This window comes from Coptis chinensis, chromosome 8, assembly GCF_015680905.1.
Source record: "Coptis chinensis isolate HL-2020 chromosome 8, ASM1568090v1, whole genome shotgun sequence".
Taxonomy (NCBI): domain Eukaryota; kingdom Viridiplantae; phylum Streptophyta; class Magnoliopsida; order Ranunculales; family Ranunculaceae; genus Coptis; species Coptis chinensis.
In genome coordinates this window covers 21015393-21022045 of record NC_141463.1, presented here as the reverse complement: position 1 = coordinate 21022045, position 6653 = coordinate 21015393, and positions in this window count along the sequence as shown.

Below are 6653 nucleotides of genomic sequence, written 5' to 3'. Positions count from 1 at the left end.
AGACCAAATTATTTCCCTTGTTCTTTTTTTCAAATGTGGCATGCTCTACCAACTCTATTTCTTATCAGATATGAATTTATTTAATTATTATTTTTTCAAATCAAATGCAACAATCTGTGCATATCAACCATGGGATTCTTTGTGATCTTTTTGCTCTACTGTTGCACATGCTTGTGGACCCTGGAATATATATCAGTGACCATTGATTCCATGTGTTGTCTTATATTTTTCTATGCTGGGTATCTTTGGTTTCATATGGTCTGTCCTGGATAAGAGCCCAAAACTGTAGTTTTAACCCCTTAACAATAATACTTTTAGACCAATTATGTGAGTAATAAATAAGAGTTAATGTTGATTACATGTTTTTATGTATTTCAGGCTTTGGAGTCAATTATGTGCAAAAATGTGTCACTTTGGTGAGATAAAGGAGCAAGGGTTGGTTGCTAAGAAATTATGTGATTAAAGGCCAAGATTCAAGGAGCAAAAGACTTTATAAAGCCCGGTCAAAGCTGAAAAGTCAAAGCTAACGCGGGCAGAAACAGCACATAAAAGTTAGCAGAACTTCCGAAGGCCATATCTTTGGACTCAGACCTCGGAATTAGGCCTACCTTATGTCAAAACGACCGGCTCGGAAAGAGATTTCCAATGGTTTACACCTTGACCATATCAGAGGAGTAAAAGTGGACGAAAAGTCTATTGAAGCAAAATCTAGCTGAAAAGGCCTCTATGGACTTAAGAAATTGGGTTTTGGGCTCAATTTTCCGTCCCAAAACATGGCTCCTTAGCCCATGCACGAAAATGTGGATCTTGTCTCCTCCATTTGAAAGGAAAAAACATAACTCAGAAGGGATACTTAGTTTAGGTAGCAAGTAGCCATTAGAGAATAGTTTAGATTTGGATTTATTTCATTGAGTTAATTAGTTTTTCAATTCTAATAGATTAGTTAGAACAAGTTGATTGTTATTTTAAAATCAAATATTAGTTTATAATAAAGTATTCATTTTCATCTCAATTTAGTTTATTAATTAAATTTTTATTAAGTTTTAGTTGTTTCAAATTCATAAATTAGTTGTCTTTATTTAATAATTAGTTAATCATAATCTAGTTTAATTATTAAATTCATTAGAATTAATTTTGATCTTAGTTGTTAATCATATCATAGTTATTAGTTTAGTTTTGAATTAGTAATTAGAATCTTTATATTATGTCTTGTTTGAATTCGATTGGAAATGATAGTTTAATGATTCTAGGCTAAACCTCCATTAGAGGGGTTTGATGAAGCCTTGATGAAAACTTGATTGTGTAGTGTAGAATCATTGTAAGAGTCTATTCCACTCTAGAATGTAGTTGATTCGCCATGAGAATGGGTAGAACTTCCTCACATGCTAGTCATTAGTTGGTAGAGATTGTCATGAATGGTTAGGGATTAGAACAACCAATTCTTATCATAAGAACGTAAGAATTTGATTACAACAATCTATGCTAGTTTAATTAAGTTGGATTTAAGGTGGATTCAATCCCCCCTAATTCTTTATCTAGATTCAAATCGTAGTATGTATTATTTGTTAATTTATCGTATCTTCTTAGTATAATTTGCATCGTAGTATAAATTTTGTAAATCTCTCATTAACTTTTGATAGACCGATAGTCGTAGAAAGCATGAATACTAACGAACTAGGAGTGGAAAAAATCTTTTACTCCAACTCTATTTCGATAGATTCGAGAGTAGAATAAATCTTTGATAACACACACAAGTTAAGTTTTAGTTTTACTTGGGTTTATGTTTCATCGTTTATGCGTAGGTAAAACTACATTTTATGGTTATCAAATGGTGCCGCTGCCATCTTAGTTCCCTTTAGTATTGTTTTCTTTAGTATTGTTAGTCTTCCAAAGTCCCATAACGCACCCACCCTTGTTTGATTCTAACTGTGGTCGGTTGTTTCATAACTGAATTTTTTCTCGCAGGAATACACGGAGCGCGACCCACGCCCTACTAAGGCAAAATTCGAGCGCCACCCGCGCTTAAGCGCCTGGAACTTGAGTTTTACCTGAGCGCGACCCGCGCCTTGCCAAGGCAAAACTCAAGCGCCCCCTGCGCTGAAGTGCCTGGAACTCGACTTTTTACCTGAGCGCGACCCGCGCCTTGCCAAGGCAAAGTTAGACCGCCCCCCGTGTTGAAGCACTTAGAACTCGACTTTTTACCTGAGCGCGACCCGCGCCTTCCTAAGGCAAAGTTAGAAGCCCCCTGAGCGCGCCGAGCTCAAGTTGGACTGGCGCGACCACGCCTCTACCTAGGCTGATTCCGAAGCGACATCCGCCTCTACTCAACAATTTCCCGATTTCCACATGTTAGTTCAAATTTCCATTACTTCAAGTTATTCAGTGTTTCTAACTCATTATACATACTGAGCACGCATATACAAGACGCTATTCATAAGCGAAGCAAAGAGGCATTCAGGTACTTCTTTCTTCCACACCTCGCATCTCCTGTTAGAGGTTCATACTAGCATATTAAGATTGTTTGAAGTATTGTCGTGTTTAGTTAAGATTGGTTTTAGCCTTGCATGAGATTAAGGTCAGGCCGAAGAAAAACGCCTGACGTAATCAACCGGCAACATCAACAAACACGCCTTTCTATTATACCACTCACTACACCTGTAGCTAATATACTACACACCACACCTGAAATAATGGCTGAAGAAAGAGAGTTTCCTCTCTCTGACTTTTACAAAGGCTTGAACGATAGCCCAAAATCTTGCATCGTTCTATCAGACCCAATGGGGGATTTCCGAATCCCCCCAAATATATTTAATTTGTTACCCGATTTTCATGGGTTAGACCATGAAAAGCCTTATCAGCACATGCGTAGGATTGACCAAGTCCTTACTACATTCCACCATCTTACGGTTGGCGCTGAACAAATTAAACTGAGGGTGTTTCCTTTCACCTTAGCTGATAAGGCGGCGTCTTGGTTAACTGCCCAAACGCCTAATTCTGTGGACTCGTGGGCCAAACTTGTTCAACTATTTATGGAACATTTTTACCCACCACTGAAGACCGATGAAATGCTTTCCAAGATTCATTTCTTTCGATATAATCTTCATGAATCATTTTTAGAGGCTTGGAATAATTTCACCGATCTTATAGAGTGTCCACACCATAACCTCGCGAAAGACACGTTAGTTCGTGCCTTTTTCAAGGGACTGTTACACCACCACAAAGAGGTGCTTATCATAATGAATGGGGGTAGTTTCCTCAGTAAGGGAGCCTCAGAGGCTTATAAATTTTTAGAAGATCAAATAAAGCGTAATAATAATGGGGGGGAGGGGGGGGTGTGATATCTCCCAACGCTTAGTTCTTCTACAACAGTTAAAGTCGCCGATATGTTTGAGATGAAACCCAATCCTGAACTAAAAAATTTAATCGAATCTCGCACTAAAAAGGTAGAGGCTATTTCTGTTCAACAAAAGCCTATTCCCGTCATGAATGTCAACTCCAATCCATGTAATTTCTGTTTGAGTCCAGAGCATCCCGACTCCTATTGTCCTCTCACCTATGAACAAAAACAATCATAACAAGATAATGTTTGTTCCATTAATAGCGAACCTAACGCAGCTTGGCGACAAAACCCCAACTTTGGTTGGCAAAATAATTAACAACCGCCAAGGTTATTTAACCCAAATGTTAGGCCAACAAACAATGACAACCAAGCTCAACCGAGGCAAGGACAAGGACAAGGAAATTATAATAATTATAACAATAATAATTATAATGCTAATAAAGGTATTGTTCCGGTTAATAATAATAACTATCACAACCCACCCATTAATAATCAACGTGACATAGTTCCTATCACACAACCTGTAACAACTACTCCTCCACAACCGGATCGTTTTGATGCCTTTATGTAATCTCAACAATAGATTTTACAAGCCATCCAACTTTCTTTACAGCAGTTAGCACAAGAGAAAGTACAACCAAAAGGTGTGTTTCCAGGTCAAGCAATACCTAATCCTAAAACAACAAACACAGCCTTTGATCAACGGTAATACTAGTAAGGAAAATGAAAATGTAGGTGAACTAAATTCCATCATCACTCTCCGTTCAGGCAGAGTGGTTGATAACAAAGTAGCTATGCCTATAGTTACCCCACCAGTAGTCCCTACACCAGATATTGAACTAGATACCGAAATAGAAATTGAAGATCCTACCCCTGTAGAGGTACCAGTTAAACCACAGCCTAAGAAACAGAAAAACAAGGTTAAACATCCTGTTGATCCATATGCTAAATATAGATACAAATTTTGACGAGATTAGGGAAGTTTTTAAAAATCTAACGATAAACTTACCTTTTCTTAAAGCAATTAAAAAGTTACCTCACCATGCTAAGTTTCTCAAAGAGTTGTGCACTACTAGGCGTAAGACAAAGATTCCTAAAGACGCCTTTTTAACTGAAAAGTTTCCAACTTTAACGGAACACAATGGCATCGTTAAGTACAAGGACCCTGGTCGTCCTACTGTGCAATGCACCTTAAGGGATACTCACACGACCACTGCTTTATTAGACCTGGGGGCGAGTGTTAACTTACTCCCTTATTATTTATATAAACAAATAGGTCTAAAGGAAATGCAACCTATAACAATGACGTTGCAATTAGCTGATAGGTCAATCAAGTATCCTAAGGGTGTAGTTGAAAATGTGCTGGTTAAGGTTATGGATTTCTACTATCCTACGGATTTTGTTATCCTCAATACAAAAGTCACTAACAACTCTGTTCCGATCATTTTAGGTCGCCCTTTCTTGGCAACTGCCAACACACTTATAAACTACCGCGATGGTTCGATGTCATTGTCCTTTGGCCATCTTTCTATTGAGGTTAATGTTTTTAAAATGAGGAAATAGTTTCCTAACACAAATATAGATGGAGAGGTTAACATGATCGAGAGCTTAGCTCATGATTATTTCAAAACCACGTTTCTTGATGATCAGATGCACAAATTCCTTTCCTTTGGAAGTTCCAACTTCGACGAGAACTCCCTAGAGGTTGAGGAAGATTTCCTTCGTCTATTTTGCAACTCTTACTTGGCACCTCGCGAGTCCCACCCTGCCAACATTCCTTTGTCCCTTGACACTATGACGGAAGATGAATTTTTCACCCTATATCCCAGTGATTCTTTTGACCCACCTATCGAGGAATGTCTTGCATATCTCAAGGCTTCTGATGATCTAGACCTGCGAGCTCTAGTTGACACTCATTCATCTTCCATCACCAATTTTCCCCACCTTCCACCTTTTCAAAGGAACCTAGAGTTTGCACTTGACCCTCTTGCTTCTTCTGTGTTTAATGATTTTCTAAATCCTCTTGATACAGAAATAATTTCCAAGGGAAAGGCACTTGACACCTTCATTTTCCAAATTGAGACAGTTCCCACCTACACCATCAATGAGATTTGTGCTAAACCTATCTTCTCATTTTTTCCATTCTTTCCTACTAAAACTTATCCATATCCAACATATCGTCCACAAACATCCATTTTCTCAAGATCATTCACTTGGACACCCTCTCGTTCAAAGATGAAGAAGAAGATGCATACTCGATTACGTTCTAGATCTATCAGACTTCACTTCCATTTCACTAATTTGCGTCATCAAAAATCTTGGTGCTTGATTCTGTTTGGGGGTGCATTCCATGGTAATTATTTATGAAAAGACCCACAACTCTTTAGGTTGTTGATATATGGAAAACTGCAGGGTATATATATATATATATCCAGTTATTTGTTAAAGTCTCGAGTATCTGACTATAAATGGCTCATTTTGTTATTTGGTATACTTCCTTATAATTCCATATATTGGTAAGTACACCATTCAGGTAACCGAGACCTCCCTATGGAGTGTGTGGCTGTAAGTACCGAATCCTAAGTCCATGGTTAACATAATTCACATTTTCTACTCTTGCATGTTTTCTCTGTTTTTGAGTCATGCTACTCTATGGTGTGAATTATGCATTTATTGCTTTCTTGTTTTTCATAAAAAACTAAAAAAATTTAAAATCATAAAAATAGTAATCTAGAAGTCTCGGGAATCTGACTTTAAAAGACCCACGTTATAACAAATTTCTAAACTCTGTTGTATAAAATTTGTTTGGGGGTGGGGTATTCATTTTTCTGTCCTTGATTGCTCAACTTTCCAATTGTGTTGCTTAGGCCGTTTAATCGTATTTTGATTCGGGTTGACAGTATCTATGAATTTAGATTTCATTCGTTCGCATAACTTAAGTCATGCACACACTTTGAGGTATTTTCCATTTTCTTATATGTCACCAAAGGTTGGAATAGAGTGTTTTATGGATCATTGGATTGGAAATTTTCTCCTGATCATTTCTATATCTCATTCACACAAATCGGACCGGTAACGAAGCGGCAATTTTAGTTTGAAGTTGCGTGAAAAATTGACAAATTTTGAAAAATTGAATTGGGCTTGAGCCCAATCACCCACGCACGTGCGTCCCCTTCCTCCAAAAACAAAACAGTCGCGAGTTTTGCTTCTCACTTCCACCATTAAAGAGTTTAAACCCTAAATAAAAAATAATAATAATAGAAAACCTCAATACATCCACGCCAACAGTTTAAAACAATTCAAATCTTCTCCA